This window comes from Sparus aurata, chromosome 11 (genome assembly GCF_900880675.1).
Source record: "Sparus aurata chromosome 11, fSpaAur1.1, whole genome shotgun sequence".
In the NCBI taxonomy this organism is placed as follows: Eukaryota; Metazoa; Chordata; class Actinopteri; order Spariformes; family Sparidae; genus Sparus; species Sparus aurata.
In genome coordinates, this window is record NC_044197.1 from 1870270 (window position 1) to 1887815 (window position 17546).

A 17546-nucleotide genomic window follows, 5' to 3' on the forward strand; every position below is an offset into this window, starting at 1 on the left:
CTTTGTTCTCAGAACTGGCGAAAGAGTTGCGTCCACATTATCAAACATCTCTGCGGCGCTGCATGTGTTTGCTGACTGTTGGCTCTCGCACTGGAAAGACTTGATTTCTGCAGATCTTGACAGGAAACCATCCCGCTAAGCTAATCTTCCACAAACCTCTCGCTCGCCGGGCCGTGCCAGAGCTAATCAGGAGACGTCAACACACACGTACGCACTCGGTAATGAGCGCATGCAGAAAACATCGCACGCAGAAACACACATTCCCTACAGCTGAACAGTCTGCAAAACAACGAACACGAACAATTCATTCATCTTCAGATCAACGCGCACGCTAGACCTCAGAGACAACAAGGAAACCAGACAGAGGCGGCGCGTCTAAACACGGAGTCATTACCGGACCGTCTCCTGAGCAGAAACCCATACCTGTTCTGTTCCCGGGCCTCGGATCTGCACACATGCAGGCAGGCGAAGGGCAAGGCCGCGCAAATGCTTCCCATCAGTTTGTGTAAGCAATGATAAACACGTTACATCTAATCATAAAAGCGTGGATTTCATGTTACAGTCGGCTTCTGCAGCCAAAACGCTGCGTTTTCCCACGGATGTATTTCAGAGGGAGAGTCGGCCTGCGTCTCATTTCTGTGTGTTTATGGCGGATCTAAATTATGGTATCAGGTTCGCCCCAAACCGAAGCAACTGCCAACTGTCATGGCCGACCCTCCCATATAGGCCACTTTTGTCTCTGGGAAGTCGTGTAACCTAATCTATCCCTGAATTTCTGGCTCTCCGCTTGGGTTCATTTGTGCCGTACAGGCAGAGAGAGAGAGCAGACAGGTCCGAAAAAACAAACAGACCTTCAGAACAAAGTCACTGCTTCTTTTTTTTTTTTTCTTTTTTAGTTCTTTCCCCAAATAGAAAGCAGAGGAAATGCTGCCGGCGGAGCCACGTTTTGTGAATGAAGCCCAGCTGACGAACAGAGCAGGACTGTGAAGACCTCCTCGTGTGTGTGTGTGTGTGTGTGTGTGTGTGCACGTCTGAATTTACACAAAGCCATAACACCCCGACATGTATGCTCAGACACACACATGTCAGTGATATATCTCCATGTCTCTATAATCGATGCTACTACAGTCTGTTGTCGTCTCGTTTGAATTCGCAGGACACGAGCGCTCCACCAGATGGCGACGTTACAGAGGAGCGACGGAGGGAAACTCTTCACTCATGTAGGTCAGGACACGATGATGATGATCGCTGGGAAATTAAAACGATCCTGAAATTACTCTCAGGAAACTGGTCTCTGCTGCGGCTGAGTGTAAAACTGACACATCGTTTTTTTTTCAGTCCCTCGAAAAAGTCTGGAGAGATCGGAAGTTCGAACTAAATGTGATGAAGGTTTGGGAGGGAAGTTTTGAAAAAAGTTTAAAGGTATTTATTCAAATGGATATTTCAGGTCTTTTAACATGTGTTGTCATGGTTTTAAAATAAATGGAACGACGGCTTTTTAACCTTCGACCTTTAATCCTTTAACCAAAAAGAAAGATGAGTGAAATACAGAAGGATTCAGACCCGGTTGGTTCTGTTAGAGACGAGAGAAAAATAGTTTTAGGCAACTATTTCTTCTACCTTGCCGTCAGATACCGAGCAGTCTGACGTGAAGTGAGAGGAGTTTAGCTGTTTTCACTAAAGTCGCTAGCTAAACATTTACTTTCCCTCTCGCTGCTCTGTTCAGGATGACCCCGCGTCCTTTTCTTCTTCAGCCACGGGAACTTTATTACTGCTAAAATATGTAATATGAATATAATTCGTGAGCTCGTACGTGGACTGAATCTTTTGTCCGTGGAGCGTTTGCAATGGTGGTTCAAACTACCAGTCAGTAAAGTCACATTATCATCCTCAGGCTGCACAGTTTTGTCTTAGTTATTCAGAAACATTCCCCCTCGTAGGAAAAAAGCAGAAGCTGCGGTTTCATTCAATATTTCAGGTGTTTTTCTTCGATTCTGGAAAACTTTAATGTCTCGAAACTAATGAAAGGTCACGAATCCACGTAGTCCTGCAACGAGTCCACTAACATCCAAGTGTGCACATGTTCGTTATGTGCTGAGAGTGTGTGTGTGTGTGTGTGTGTGTGTGTGTGTGTGTGTGTGTGTGTGTGCTCACTGTCGGACCTGTAATTACTAAAACACATGGCGGGTAATTAGCTGCTGGACTGTTTTACCCCCCCTTTTTTTCCTGAAGAATTTAACTTTTTGGAGGTTTGAGGCTTTCATCCAATAGAAGCTTGGCACACACACACACACACACACACACACACACACACACACACACACACACACACACACACATGTTTGTGAGGTACAGTGAGGACAGTGTGACCGGTGAATCTCCGCCTGGCTGAGCATCGACTGTACATCCCCCCCAGTCTATATGTTGGCCTGCAGTACATGTATATAAAGTACAGTGTGTGTGTGTGTGTGTGTGTGTGTGTGTGTGTGTGTGTGTGCTGTATACACTGGATGTGTGCCCTCCTTTCTGTTGTGTGTGGATGGAAATCAAAGGGACAGAGCGCGGAGCCCGAGGCCCTCGCTGCACTGAACCATCAGCTGGCAGGATGAGGAGCGACTGTATAATGAGACGGGGAGGCAGGCGGGGGGATGTGGGAGGGTAGAAACGGGGCTGATGGGAGGAATGAATGACGTGATGAAGGAGGAGGAAGAAGAGGACGGACCTACAATAAGAGAGAGATGTAGGGAATAAATCAGGGCAGAGGTCACGCCAAACGCATTTCAGAGCGGGAGCACATTAAACCCAACGCAGCCGCCTCCTCCGGGTCGTGTGTGTCGAGCGACGCCGAGGACTTTGACGTGTCCTGATTTGTTTTCCTGTCTCACACCGACGAGAAGTTGACAAGCAGAATCCTTGAATTAACTTTGTTGAAAAATCTCTAAAAGTGCAGGTTGGATTCACAGCAGAGACTCAAACGATGAAGACAAAGATGGATGTTTGGTGATTTATGAGGTTTAAGATGCTTAAATGTGAAACTACAGATCAAACGTGCTGATGCTGTTTGCTGGAACAGATATATAAAGCTGCATTCACTGATTTTTTGGCCTTTTGGTGACATATTATTCCCTTCTAAAGCTGGTATGTATAACGGCTCAAACTTCCAACAAGATCATCCCACTGGAGTCGTGTTTGTGTGGAGTAAAAGTCCAATATTTACTCTGTTAGCTCTGCTAGCGCTCTGCTGGAGCAGGTTAGTGTACAGAGGGTTTATCAGAGCTGAAAAACGTGAAAACAAAATAGACTAAAAGAGGCTGAAGAGCTCATCGAACTGCAGCAACACCTGCCACACTGCACAGACACAAGTCATTTCATCATCAGTATATAAAATTACTCTAGTGCAACTTTAAGATTTCATAAAGTCAAAATCTTCACTGCAGCTGCTAGGCTAACAGCGTTAGCATGCAGCCCGTCTGAAGCAGGTGGGCGAGCCTGACCGTGCTCGACAGATAGATTTGAGGCTTCTGGAGGTTTGGATCACAGCAGACGAGCTGTACGGAGCTGTTTCATGTTTTTCTGGTTGTTCTGACATCATAAAACAAGTTTCCAGCTACTTCAGGAGAGCAGATAAAGACAGGATTTATAATTTTGGGGTGAAGATGTACAGAAGTAGGAGTAGTAGTTCAAGTTCAGCCTGAAGTGTAAAAGGATTACGAGTGTACAGAAGCAGAAAACAGCACTTTAATACTCAGGTACAACGACCTCAATGCACCTATGAATAGAAAAAGCATCTCATGTCGTCATGTGACTGTTTTTATTTCCCACGTCACATGAGCGCCGACAGCTGCAGAGGACTGTGAAGCCCGTCATACAAAAACAAGAGTGAGAGAGACGACCTGTCGTGTTTGTTTGGAAGTTAAATGTTTCAGATTTTAAGGCTTTTGGATGTAATTTTGCATTTTTGGGTCTCCAAGAATTCATTTCCAGACTTTCTTGGATTAAAGTTTAAATTAAGTACATCGTTATTTATGTAAAACTGACGTTCCTCCTCCTGACTGACGACTTTCTGCTCAAACATTGTGCCGCTGCCAGGTGAATTATACGTTCCCTCAGCGCCTGGCTGCCCGGCCCGGCCCAGCCCAGCCCGGCCCGGCGCTGCGGCTGCACTTCATTAGCTATCTCCACTCTACCTTTCTCTGACAAATTCAATAAATGTTCATCTGGTTCCAATTAGGCCCTCGTTAGCAATAATTGGCCTGGTATTTACTAACAGCATTACTCAACACTGGCTGGCGCGGGCTGGGTCGGTTCTGATCCGAGCCAGGCTACGCTCAGCCTTCTGGGTCTGTTAGTTACCTGCCAATCGTCGGAGCCCTGCAGAAACATGCTATCTCCAAAAAGGTCAACCTTCCACAGCTGGAAACCCCCCGGATGATTTTCCATCGTCTCCTAACTGCTTTTTTATATGTTCAGTGTGGTTTATTTGGGCTCGAGGCTCCAGAACTGTCTGCAAACCATTCGGCTAAACCTCCGACTTACTTCTGAAGCCAGTTGTTCTTAAAATTCTTGCTTTCTACGATATCTGTGCATAAAAAAAAAAATAAAAAACTACCTCGTGGTTAATTTGAAGAAATGTGGCCAGAATTCAAAGCTCCAAAAATGGAGGAACCAACAACAGCTCACGGCTCAGTGAGACATGGAGCCAGTGGAGTTTGTCTGGACCGGGTCGAGTGGATTTGGCTCCGAGAGCGACGGAGGACAGGACAGAGAGAGAGAGAGAGAGTGGGACATCGTCAGTGTGTAGAGCCGGAATATTTTCACATCTTACTCTCTGAACTCCTAAAAAGGAGGATTTATTTGGACCGAACCAGAAGTTTGATTCAGTTTCTGTCCAGTTTGGATAAAACGATGAATTATTGAGGCGATTAATCTGGTGTGAGTTCAGTCAGAGACAGAAACTTGAATTCCTCGGTTGACTCAGTAGTGAACTGGCTGCTTTTACATCCTCCAGCTGAAACTACTGCTGTCACCTCTGAGCTGCAGAGTTCTGTTAGCAGCCAGAACGGGCCGGGGGCTAGCTGGTTAGCATGCTAACATAGATGTCTTTATCTGACAGATTGCTCCTTTAAGACTGGGCGTCTCGAACACCTTTGGGTCAGATTATGGTTCCAGTTAAAGAAAACGGAGAACATTAACTTCTGGCTTTCTGCGTGAGAGTCAGATGTGATTCTGTGCAGAATCACCGCAAGCTTTACAGGTTTAATTTACCTTTACTTCAAAATCTAGTCGGGGTGAAATGGGGACAAACGTGAGAGACATCCAGAACATCTAAGGTGAATAACAGCATGTGAGCTCGTCGGTCCAGAATGTTTGGTTTGGCGCTGGACTGTTTTTTGGTTTGGTCTCCATCTACAAACCAAAATACTCCCCGACTCAGGAAACACAAACAATCAACTGAATTTCTCGACGTCAGTCTCGAGCTCCTTCACACGCAGATTCCCGTCAGTCAGTTGTGACTGTGTTGAACAAATGAACACAAACTGCTTCTCTTCCAGGAATCATCCGAAGACCCGACGGCTGCTTTCACTGTCCAAACCCTGCTCTTTGTGTACCATCACACTCCAGGAATAAAAGCTGGGTTTTTTAGTGTTTACTTAAAGAGTAAACATGCTGTGTTTTTAATCAGAGCAAAGATGCAGATATATCATCACACAAGTTGCTTAAAGAGGATTTTAAAGGGAGGCGGAGGGATGTAAAGGTCTGTTGTTCAGAGGTTGTGTTGGTTTTTTTGCAGGACATCATGAGTCCAGCTCCACCCAGCGGGGAGCCGAGTCTGATGGTTCAATTCTAATGTTCTGTGAAGATACTTTCATAGCATGGAGAGGGTTCGTTAACAGGAAGAGAACAACTCCTGATCTGTTTAAAACAGAGATCTGTGCCGTGTCGCTCAGCGTCAGCAGAGAGGAGGTTCTGCTTTCTCACGAGGTCACTTCAAAGATGTTGTGCACTTTTTTATTTTCACAGTATTTTCCCTCACATGCCCGATGTTAGCTCAGTTTGTCAGCGAGAGCATCATCTGGGTTTTTCATACTGTCCAACCAGACTCAACTGCAGAACTTCCCAGAACAAGTCGGCCATCTTACCACCGCCAAAGGCCAGAAACACCTGCTGTGTCTCAGTTCAGGGTCTGCATCCTCTGAAGGACTCGGCCTTTGTGGTCTTTGAAGGCGAGTCCTTCAGAGAGACCTTGTTAACCTCGTCAGCCGTTGTTAAACGTGACGGTCTAGTCTTTGGAGCATTTCCTGGTTGCGTCACCAGATGTTTTACCCTTACGTCACGATTTCTGCTGCCGTGGGCTCTTTATTTCTTCTTTTTCAGGTGCGCAAAGAATCTTGGGATATTGAGGCCATTAAGGATCGTAGCGGTGCATCCTCCAGAAACAGGGAGCAGAAGGAGCATCTGGAGGAGCCTTCAGACTGGGACAGCCTTTGCGCAGCGTTGTGACGTAATTGGCCTTCAAATGCTCCTCTGAAGGATGCAGACCTGAACTGAGACACAGCATGTGAGTCTGTCCATCCATTAATATGTTGTGACTTCCTGTCTGTGGCTCTCAGCTCCGAGCTCATTGGTTCCTTCAGGAGACGTGCTCGACTGGACGAAGTTGTCCATTTGTTGGGGACGTTTTTCAGCGGTGGACTGATCCAGATTTGCTGTAGTGAGTGTGTGTGGGATCGTTTCACATCTGACTGTGATGTGCATATTGACATTTCTACAGTAACATGTGAATGCGCTGGTGTTAATGTCTGGAGACGGAGGGCGTGGTGGTGGTGGTGTTACAGCAGACTGACCACAGGTCGAGCTGGCGTTAAGAAGTGTGAAACCACTGGATATTTTAAAAGACGTCGGGACATTTTCCAGCTGTGTTTGTGGCGACAGAACCAGGTTTTTTACCCCCATTATACACCATTTTTAAACCTTTACAGAGTGTTTTTTGTGTATTGATGTTACCAGAGTACAAGCACATTGTTGTCCCTAAAGAAGAAGAAGAAGAAGAAGAAGAAGTAGGAGGCAGAGATTGAGTACGATCAGTCATGTTGGACAGCAAACCAAAGTTATTTGAAATCTAATCAGGCTTGAAAACATGTTGAAGGTCCCTGCAGGATGATCTGTGAAGTAAAGAAGTCGTGGTTTGACTCATTAAATGCTCCTGAGAGTGTCGGTGATCTAAAATATGACAGCAAATGGAACGAATGGAGTGACGAAGAGAACCAGAGGAGCGAGGGGGGAAGATGTGACGCGGAGCCGAGAGTGGCTGATGAAAGTCGGGAGTTTCTGTCGTTGCTCCTGGTCTTCACTTTTCTCTCTCTGCTAGCAATTATTGCATTTAAAGGTTCCCTCCATCACAGATAAGTCAGAGGGTTTAACCAGAAAGCACCTGTCCCCAAAGCTCAGCAGCAAAACTCTCATTTTCAACACCCGACTCTAATGCGCTGATTCCAGGAACCCTACATTGGAAATAAATGATGACACATGGTTTCTTATAGGCCGCTTCCAACGGAGGACTGTTTTTTTTTTTTCAAACAGAACATTTTTTCCTCCCTTTTTCTCTGGCAAGTGGGTGAGTTTTCTCTGGTATGTGAGGAGGGGAGGGAGGTCTGTCTGTTCCGAGGTCTGCTCTGCACATGTCGCTCTTTCACAACCTTTTAAAAAGTTACTCCAACAGAGAAAAAGGGGGATTTAACGCAGGGAGAGAAGAAGAAGAAGAGGAGGAGGAAAGAGAAGAATCTGCAAGAATGCATCTGAAAAAAAAGGGGGAAAGAAAGGGTGGAGACGAGTAGAAAGGCTTTGATTACACACAGATCTGGCCATTAGCAGCCCCGCAGAGAGGCCGTAAAACAATAACAAATGGAGACCATCAGTCGGAGCGTCAGTAATAAGCTGCAACAACCAGCCGGCTGATGGGAAACACACCGACGCACAATCACAGCGAGCGGGACCGAAAAGATACAAAAGAACCTTGTAAAAATCCACATTCAATTTCCTCCGCTAATGAAAAGGTGTTTCTGATGGAGGCGCGTCACGCCGCCGGTCCGGTCCGTCCAACTTGGACCGGCTTCCCTGGACGTCGGACAGACAGAAGTGGTGTATCCACATTTGATTTTATATCCGTTGTGTGTCTTGGCCTTTTCAAACAGCTCGTGCTTTCTTTGGCCCACAAACTGGATTCTGATTAGACGGTGATCCTCGTAAAAAAAAGAGCTGCGTGCTGCGGAGGAAAGAACGAGGACGGGACGTTTTCTACAACACTTTGTTAAAACGTTTTAGTTTTGATTTATCGACACGTGCGTAACGTCGTCTGGATGTTACTCACGTCGAGCCTCACGTCGCTGTTTTCACTTTGCAACCTGACAGCAAATAAATAACTCGAGACTCGATTTAGACTTGGAAGTTAAAGACTTGTGACATGATGACTGTAATTATCTATGTTCATATAAAGTTTTCAGTTTAGTTTTATGTTCTGGCTGTCAGTGTTTCACGTTATTAAAGTGATGAGGAGACTTTTAGTGTTCATGTTTTTGTTTTTTGTCACTTTTTTGTCATCTGACTGGTGCTTTACTAACACTTTTCTCCTCTTCAAAGCCTAGTGTTTATTAAAAAAGTGAACTGGGGTCATAAATTCAACCTTTAAATAACAATTCAAATGTCTTTCACAGCCTGGGCCACATTTTCTGACACCTCTATTAGTTTAAATTACAACACGTCTGTATTAATCAAACTTCTGAGAGTCACGCAGAAGACGACACTTCTGAAAAAGCTTGACGAGCAGCTTTCATCTGACCATGTGATTATTTACACGAGTGTTTAGAGGGGATCAATAAATACATAAATGATATAGTAAATTAATTATAAAGAAATAAATCTCACTCTCACTTATTTTCCTGTGCAAATCTGCATGATTTTGACATTTTTAAGTGAATATTCTTATAAATATCTCTAAGAATACTCTAATATCTTCACTGCAGATTTCAGTCCACATTAAACCAGCTAATTAAACATCCAGATAATTATTTTTACAACATGTGGAATAATTAAAACACAACATCCTGCGCGAGTTCACTGAGAATCGACAGAAACAAACAGCTGATATTTGTTTTATTGTCGTGTTCAGTCACATTAACATCACTGTAATGTTTACGGTCCTCTACGTCAATTTCCTCAGGCGCTGATTGGTCAGACAGACTGTGGTTCCTCTGCCTCTCTGACCCGGTCATTAAAGGCTGCCGGTACCGTCTGGGTAATAACAGGACCCGGCCTGCCACTGAGCAGAAGACCGATTCATAAAAACACTTTCTTCTTTTCTTTTTGTTTGTAACCGTTTCCACATGATCTGCGAGCTCGAGAGGAAACATAAATACATAAATACACAAGAAACACACACTGAAGCAGAGGAACAAACATGTAGAGAAACAAACTTCACAAAGATTCACACACGTGAAATCACGTCGAGGACGAATACGACTTCCTGCCTCGTGACGTCTCAACAGTCGGGATGTTTCTCCGATTCTCTCGAGGAACAAAATAAGACACGAGCTTGTCAGAAATGAAACACAGACGCAGAGTCTGTCAGGTGTTTCCAGACGCAGCCTGATGTTAACAGTCAGCCGCTGGGAGCAGATTACTGTACACTTTAACTGAACAATTATCATCCATGACCGACGCCGTGATCAAGTCAATATGTCTTCTCTGACCCGCTGGAGAGGAGCACGGATTTATTGCACACGGCTGGGATCAATTAACAAAGCGGAGCTCAGAACCAGCGACCCAACCTCTCGCTCTCGGTCTCGCCGTCTCTCCAGATGGTGGCGCTAGTGCAGTTCAGTGGAACACGTCTGAATCGGCTTCATCACACTGAGGAATCCTCCGAGGGTCGACAGACGCTGCTGACATCTTTATGTGGGTTTTTATTTGTAAGTAAAGATGTTTGTGGTGAGATTCCACCGTCGCAGTCTCACAGGCATAATTACTCTGCAACCATGGAGTTTAAAAATGTTTAATTTGTCATGTAAATGGATCTTTTAGTCTGTTAGAGAGGCTGGGATTAAATAATTTTACAATGTGTCTCTTCTAGAATTTACAAATGTTTTTGGACTGAATGGCTCAAATTCTGACAGCGAAACGAGTCATTTCTATATCCGTCTTCCACAATGGGTCTGTTGTTGTTTTGTCTTCTGTTTCGGCCCATTCATGACGCGAAACACGACGTCAGTGCCATAAATCACAGACCCACTATTCCTACCTGCCTGCAGGAAGTGGGAATGGGGTCAATACGTGATTTTTAGCAGGTGTACCGACGTTTAAAACACCTGCGTAGACCTGCTAACACTGATGGGAAACCAGCCGAGGCCAACATATAACATATAAACCACAGTTATGTCCAAGGTTGAAGTTACTGCTTCGCAGCCACCTCGCAGCCGGAGGTGGGAGGGATGGTGGTCGCGTTATTACCAGCAGAAGGCCGAATGTGTGAGAGGAGATCGAGTCACATCAGTGGACATTTAAAGACACCTGGAGATGTTTCCAGCCTTGTTTGTGGCGACCAAATCAGGTATTTTAATCCAAACCATGATGCCTTTCGAACCCTGACCAGGTGGTTTTTGTGCCTCGAACCAAGCAGAGTATAAATAGTTTGAACTTATCTGTCATTTACAGATTTTAATGGGAGAATGGGTTGTTAAACTCCCAAATACTGAGTAGCCAGGGCCTCTGAGCCGGTGATCCGACATTATCAGCTTCTCTTGTGGTTTTCAGGCCGACATATTGTGAGGAAAATAACTCATGTCTGCAGAAAACGTCTCATCAGCCATCGTTACCTTTTCCTTTATGTAAGAATACATCTGAATATGTTTCACTGAACAGAGAAACTGTCTCATACCGGATAAAAACATTGTCCCAACAGTTTTGGTGATTCTCAGTTCTCTGTTCCTGTCAACGCTCTGAAGCTCTCGCGGTGTAAACATACAAAGATTATAATTACAGCTGATATCTTGTCTCATGTCATTAAGTGCGGACGCGCTGACACGACGTCTCTTCAAGCTGCACTGCAGGTTGTCGTAAGTTTATCAGGACAAAGACGTCCTCTGGACTCTGAGTCTGTCTTTGTGCTCGCGTCTGCTCTCGTGCACATACCAAAGATTTTAGAGCAGATGTGCTGAACAACAGCAATTGTCATCCCCTCCCAGCATGACCGCTGAGAGCCGCTCTGCAGGTTCGTGTGTGTGTGTCTGATTGGAGCGGATCTGCTGGCTGGCTGAGCTGAAAGCCGAGTCGCTGTGTATCGATCTGCAGCCGTCTGAGTGCTGCTGCGGTGAAAACTGACCCCTGAGCTGTCAGCGCGTCCATTAACGCTCATCAGCTCGTCCACCGGATACACTGCAAAAAAAACACGCGCTGCTTCACGTCATCGCCGCCCAAATCTGCTGCTTTCATTCAGAGAACGATCTGAGGTTGATTTGTTTAAATGTAATCCACTAAACTGTCGTGTGATTTGTTATGTGAGACACAGAGTTCGCCCTGAATAACATTTTTTGAGGTAAGAAACAGCAGCAAGTTTAACACACAGAAATCTGGATTTATAAGGAGAGTTTTTTGCAGTGCGGGTCAGTCGGGGCAGACAGACGATCTGGCACCAGCGTCTATTCTTAGTGGGAGATTTGAGAGAAACCGAGAGGAGGAAATTTGTATCGTACTTCAATATCAGAGTTTGGATACAGACGGTGTTTCCTGAAATAAAGAGACACAGCTCCTGTTTCCTGTTCTGTCGTCTGAAGTCGTCCTCGCTCGAAGAGGTTATTTTTACCAAAGACGATTCCCAAAATTCATTCAGCTTCTGTTCTCTCTGCTCTCAAAATGTAAACTCACACGACGCCTCATTAACAAACACTCTCCGTGTTCGTCTGTATTGTCTTTAACTAGTTTCGCTGTTTTATATCTTGTGTGTTTATTAAAATCAGGCTTTTGTTGGAGAAACAACGAAGCGGTGTGTAAGTGGAGCAGTGTTTGATAATCATTTAATCATTTCAATTGTTAAGTCGTCTGTGATGGTTGATGAAGATTCTTTGGGTTTTGTTTGGAAATGATTTGAGGACGTCACTTTTAACTTATTTAGGACAAACGATACATCAATGAATCATGAAAAAAGATTAAACAACGATTAAAATAATAAGTTGGAGCCTCAGTTGTCAGACACGACAATAAATACTGAAAAAAACAAGCTAAAAATGTTTTTTTTAACATTTAAACACACGTCTGACTTTCACTGTGAGCTTCTCATTCTCCAACAGGAGTCCATCTTGGTTTTATTGATCTAAATCAATGTTGGATTGTGTTTTTGTGTGTGTTTGCTGTGCGATACACTTTTTCTTCCATGTATATATTTACACCGGAAAACTCCCAGTGTTGCTCAAACCACCTGGAAACACACAGAACGACTCCAGCAGCAGCTTGAAATCCTTGTTTATCACCTTTTAACACTTCAGTAACGACCTCACATTTAACTCAGAACTCACAGAGACCGCCGGTGAATCCGCTGGAGAGTACCGCTAACAGCCAGCTAGCTACAGCATACAGATAGCAACACGTTAGCAGCTTTAAAACGCCTCAAGACTTCTAATGGACGAATCGATAATGGCAAGAAAGGCAAAGGAAGAAGTCGGGTGGCGTCGTTACAGAGCGACTAAATCTGCGTATGAGGGAAAAGGCCGCCGTGTCAACATGGTCGGATGTGTTGGTTTTGGTAGCTGACCCATTTCTGGACTCACTTAACACCCAATTATTCTGATTATTATTCTGCAGGACTGGTTGGAATCATGAAGCATCATTTGAATAAATGTTCAGTATCGTGTGTGAGACGACCGGACAGTTCAACGCCGCTGCTCCTGCTACAGAATACGTCTTTCAAGTGTTCTCGTGCAGAGCTGCAGAAAGCAGCGAATCAGAGCCAACAGCTTGAGGGTTGAACACACACACACACACACACACACACACACACACACACACACAGACACACACACACAGTCTTCTGACCTATTTTCAGATGCCACAACAAAAAACTAGGAGAGCAGAAGAAGTGAGCAGCAGATAAAAGAGCGTGCAGATAAAGGGAATTAAATTAAAATGTGCTGTTTTAATCACGGCGGCCGGCTGTCGGCTGCAGGATCGGGTGTTCCGTCTTGTGTTTTTTGGTCTCCGAGTGCGATCCATTACTGCCACTCCGGTAATGGTAATCCAACTCTGACAGACCTTTCATAGCGTATGTGGCTTTTTTAGAAGCGAACGCTGAGACCGAGGGCAAAATAACAGATTAACAACCCTAATTTGTCCTGAGGTTTTAATGGCCAAAATTATACGCAATCCTCCCCCTTCTTCTATCAATCTAAGTGTCTCTGCGGTCGGTTTGAATTCACATTTATAGGCGGCCATGTGCTTCCAATTTCTCCTGTGGACTAATAAAGGCCATTTGAGAAAAGGGGGCATTTTGATTGGGCGATTTTTCTTTCTTTTTTTTGTGTTTTATGAAAACCTCAGGCCTGCAGAGCGTGGCTGTTTGACAGATACAAATGCGGCTCTGGCAGGTTCATGTTTCTTCCAACCAGCCGACGGGAGGATTGATTCTTTAAACTGACGCAAATGTGGAGGGAGGACAAACACACACACACACACACACACACACACACACACACACACACACACACGGACAGCCATAATCTGGATTCAATAATCCAGACTGCTCTATTAAGATGAGAGGACCAACATTCGCTGCCACTGTCAGAAGAACTTAATGTAAAACTACAGTGGCACAGAAAGGTCAACAAACTTTAATCTGCTCCATCAGAAAAGGAGGAAACTCTTCAGACAGGAGCCCGACTGTTACGTCTCCGCTCTGCACTGAAAATCAGTTGTTTCCGTTTGTTATAGTTTGAGAATCCAAACTTTAAATACTGAAGCGCGCTGACGGGAATCAGGGGAAGTTTTAGGTTGTTTCTCGGCAGTTTTCTGAGTTTCTGAAGACAGAATTCATCACAGTGAACGTCATGTTTCATAATATTCTCCCCTGGATTAGTTTTACCTGGAGACAGCATGTGATTTAAGACTTCAGGTGTCACATCTGTGTTTTGGGACACACTTGAAAAAAAAAAAAAAGGGTTTAAATATTTTCGCATCCAATCGAAAGCTCGAAGCGTCAAAACTCAATTTCCGCTGCAGCGTCCAAAATACTTAATCAAGAAAAAAAAGAAGAAGAAAAGTCGGATTATAAACGTGAACGTGTGTTGGGTTTGTACTTCGCAGGTTCTGGACCATTTAAAACAGATATAAATACAGTTTATCATCATCTGGTTGGAATTCGAGAAGCCTTCCACGATCTAGTTTAGCCGACGCGTCATCACTCATCCTCTCCCTCGATTCACAAAGAACTGCGGCGCCGGACGATCTGCTGACTGCACAGAAACTCAACAGCTGAATGTTATATAGAAAAACAGGCGGCGACTTCATTTAAAAGCAGCGTGATCCAAAACTGGAGACTTAAAAATGTATTAAAATCATTTGTGTCACAACGAGCGAGTGTAATGTGGAGTTAGCGGGTTTCAGTTCCCAAAGATCCTCGACAGATTTTGAATTCGAGGGCAAAAAAAAAAAGAAATTCCAGCAACAAAAACAAAGGTATTCTTAAAATTTGTGTCGCACCGAACAATTACAAAATGCTAACTAACTTATGATTGAGCTAACTCACAAGCTAACAAGCTACACGTTAGCTCACCTGTGATTATCAGCTGCTGTACCGTGCGACAGAAGAAGAAGAAGAACAGGAAAAGTGGGAAAATCTAACAAGCCAGGAAATGTTCTTTGGAAAACTGAGCATTGATGATTTAACGTATGATTTGTATGTTTGAAACATGTGAAAACTCTGCACTGGTCCTTTAAAGGATTTCTGCAGCTCTGCAACATCTCGACTGTGATTCAAACTCACAATCTCGCTCCCATTTTTCCTTCATCCCTCCGTACAAAGGCTGTGTTTAGGTTGCCTCCCAGCCGGCTGTCTGTGCCGTACGTCTGCATACAGCATGAGTCATCCCTTCATCCCTCTGTGGGATATTCAGGAGGAGAACTTCAAAGGAAAGCTGCCTACATGCTATAATGTAGCATCGACCAATCAGGAGAGAGTTCAGCCGCCTGCCTCTGCTCGCACAGCTTCGGGGGGGAATTTCTCTGCATTCAGCGAGTACGAGGATTCATGGGTGAAGCTTTTATACCAGCTGAAGATGCATTCTGCCCACTTAAAGCTGAGCGATCCACGAGTTACACAACAAGTCAGCAACACAGATGCCGTGACAATTAGATGATAATCACACAGTCACACTGATTATCTCTGGTGGTTATCCCCCAGCGCAGTCACCAGAATATAAGGTTGTCTTACCAGTCAGGACACAATCGTAACACCATCCTTCTCTCTCCAGAACAAACGACAACACCAGCTTCAAAGATCCTCAACAAAAAAAAGTGCACGTGAATCCCAAAAAACATCCCCAGATGCTGCACGTCGACCTCCAGCATCAGCAGCAGCTACCTGAGAATATACCCAGCAGGTCCCGCGCAAAACCCAGAGACATCTCCGCCAAAAGACGTCTGTTCAGCTCAGTGTTTCAACACTTTGTAAGCATGCACGATCTCGATATTGAGACACTTCCCAGCTGAGTTTGTGTCAACAGAAACAGATATTTTAATCCAAAATATCATCTTTTCCTCACACCGGACCAGTCGATGGACATAAATTTGAAAACTGAGCCTTGCAACATCGAGAAAAATTCTAGTTTCCACATACTCATGGTGTGCAGACTGCCAACTTTTATTTTATTTCATTTTAGGATCCAAGCGTAGGCTCCTGGATCAGGTCTTGCTTTCAGAAAACTGAACAGACCCCCTGAAGTCGTGCACATCCAGCACAGTTTGCAAAGAAGTGATGAAAAACGAGGCGCGATGTAAAGCCTTTAAACTTTCTCCCTCCTGCGTCTATAAATTAGCGCCTGTTTAAAAAGTCAAACGGGCCTTAAAAGGTGAAGACAGACGGTCGGGTTTATCTGCTGCTGCTCTCTGCGTCTCAGAATCAATCACACGTTGTGGATTTGATCTCATCCTGCTGGAGGTTCATATTTCACATCATTCGACCTTTTCCTCCACATTAATTCAACACAACCACAACCAGCTCCTCCTCCTCCTCCTCCTCCTCCTCCTCCTCGCCTCCCTCTGTGAGTCTGTCCTTCACTAAAAGGGGAGCAGGGTAATTGCAGCGAGCACCTCCAGAGTTATATCAGACCCATAATGCACCTGGCACGGCTCCCAGAATCCATTACTGTGGCACAGAACCAGAGGGAAAGTGCGCCGCCCATCTTCAGAACCGAGCCGAGCGGCTTCTCACACAGAATGCTTGATCCCACTTTTCTAAAAATACGTCTGGATGTGGGTTTCATTTATTTATTCATATATCTCCTTTTTTATGTCGGAGCCTGTCTTTGTGCGAAGCGTTTGACACGATCATGAAACGAAGCCGAGCGGCTGCACGAGACAGCAGGATGGAAAAGTTCTGAAACAGCGGTCCAGCTGTCACAAAGAAAAAGATGCTGTGCATGTGTTTGTGTCGACACCGAGACGACAAAACTGCAGAAAAATGCTTAAATCTTTCCTTTTTCTCGTCTTTTACTCTTTTAAAGGAAACAACTTAATGGGTCCGATCGGGGCCGTGATGTAGAGCCGTCACATCTTTCCAATAACACAGTACAGATGGTGTTGTGACATCTCCGTCTGTTTCTGACATCACACGACGTTAATGTGATCGCTGCTCATCAATACCATGAAGTAACTAAAGGAAAAAGTAATCCTGGGCCTTGAAAATACCCAAAAAAAAAGTCACAAATCTCATCACAGAAACACACTGGATCTCTGTCGGCCATGACACTTTAAGTCATAGATATCATGAGGAAACATCATTTAAATTACAATTAAATAACTTAAATGTCATGTTTAAATATGCAAGTTTGTTTTGCTTGAAATCACCGTGAAGCACCTGAACAACTCTCGCTGTTGTTTGGTCCTGTAACGTTGCATTGTGGGACATTTCTCTTTAGTTTTGAGCGTCCTGCGCGGCCGGTTTACTCTCATCAGAACCTCTGCTGGTGGATCAGCGCTCCACATCTGTAACTCTCTCACAGACGGCGATGTGGACATACCGGCACCATCATCCTGCTTTTTAAAGCGATATGAAAGGAGCTGTTTTGTTGACATGTAAGAGTCAAAAGTTTTTACTGACAGAATTCTGGATATCTCTTTTCTTCACTTCATAAATCCATAAATACTGTCAACAAGACATAAAGAATTGATTTTCAAGTTTCTCAGGAATAAAATGTTTAATAAATCAGGTTGTGAATGACGTATGAACAAAGCCGTCTGTTGAAACCTTCAACTTATAGCTGGAGTGGAGATTTCTGCTTCAGAGTCTG

The 17546-nt window shown here is 44.5% G+C and overlaps 1 protein-coding gene across 2 annotated transcripts in view; it reads right to left on the minus strand.

The window, feature by feature from the left end:
- LOC115591690 (myomegalin-like) overlaps positions 1-17546 on the minus strand; it is a 49885-nt gene that overhangs the window by 18163 nt on the left and 14176 nt on the right. The window lies entirely within an intron of this gene.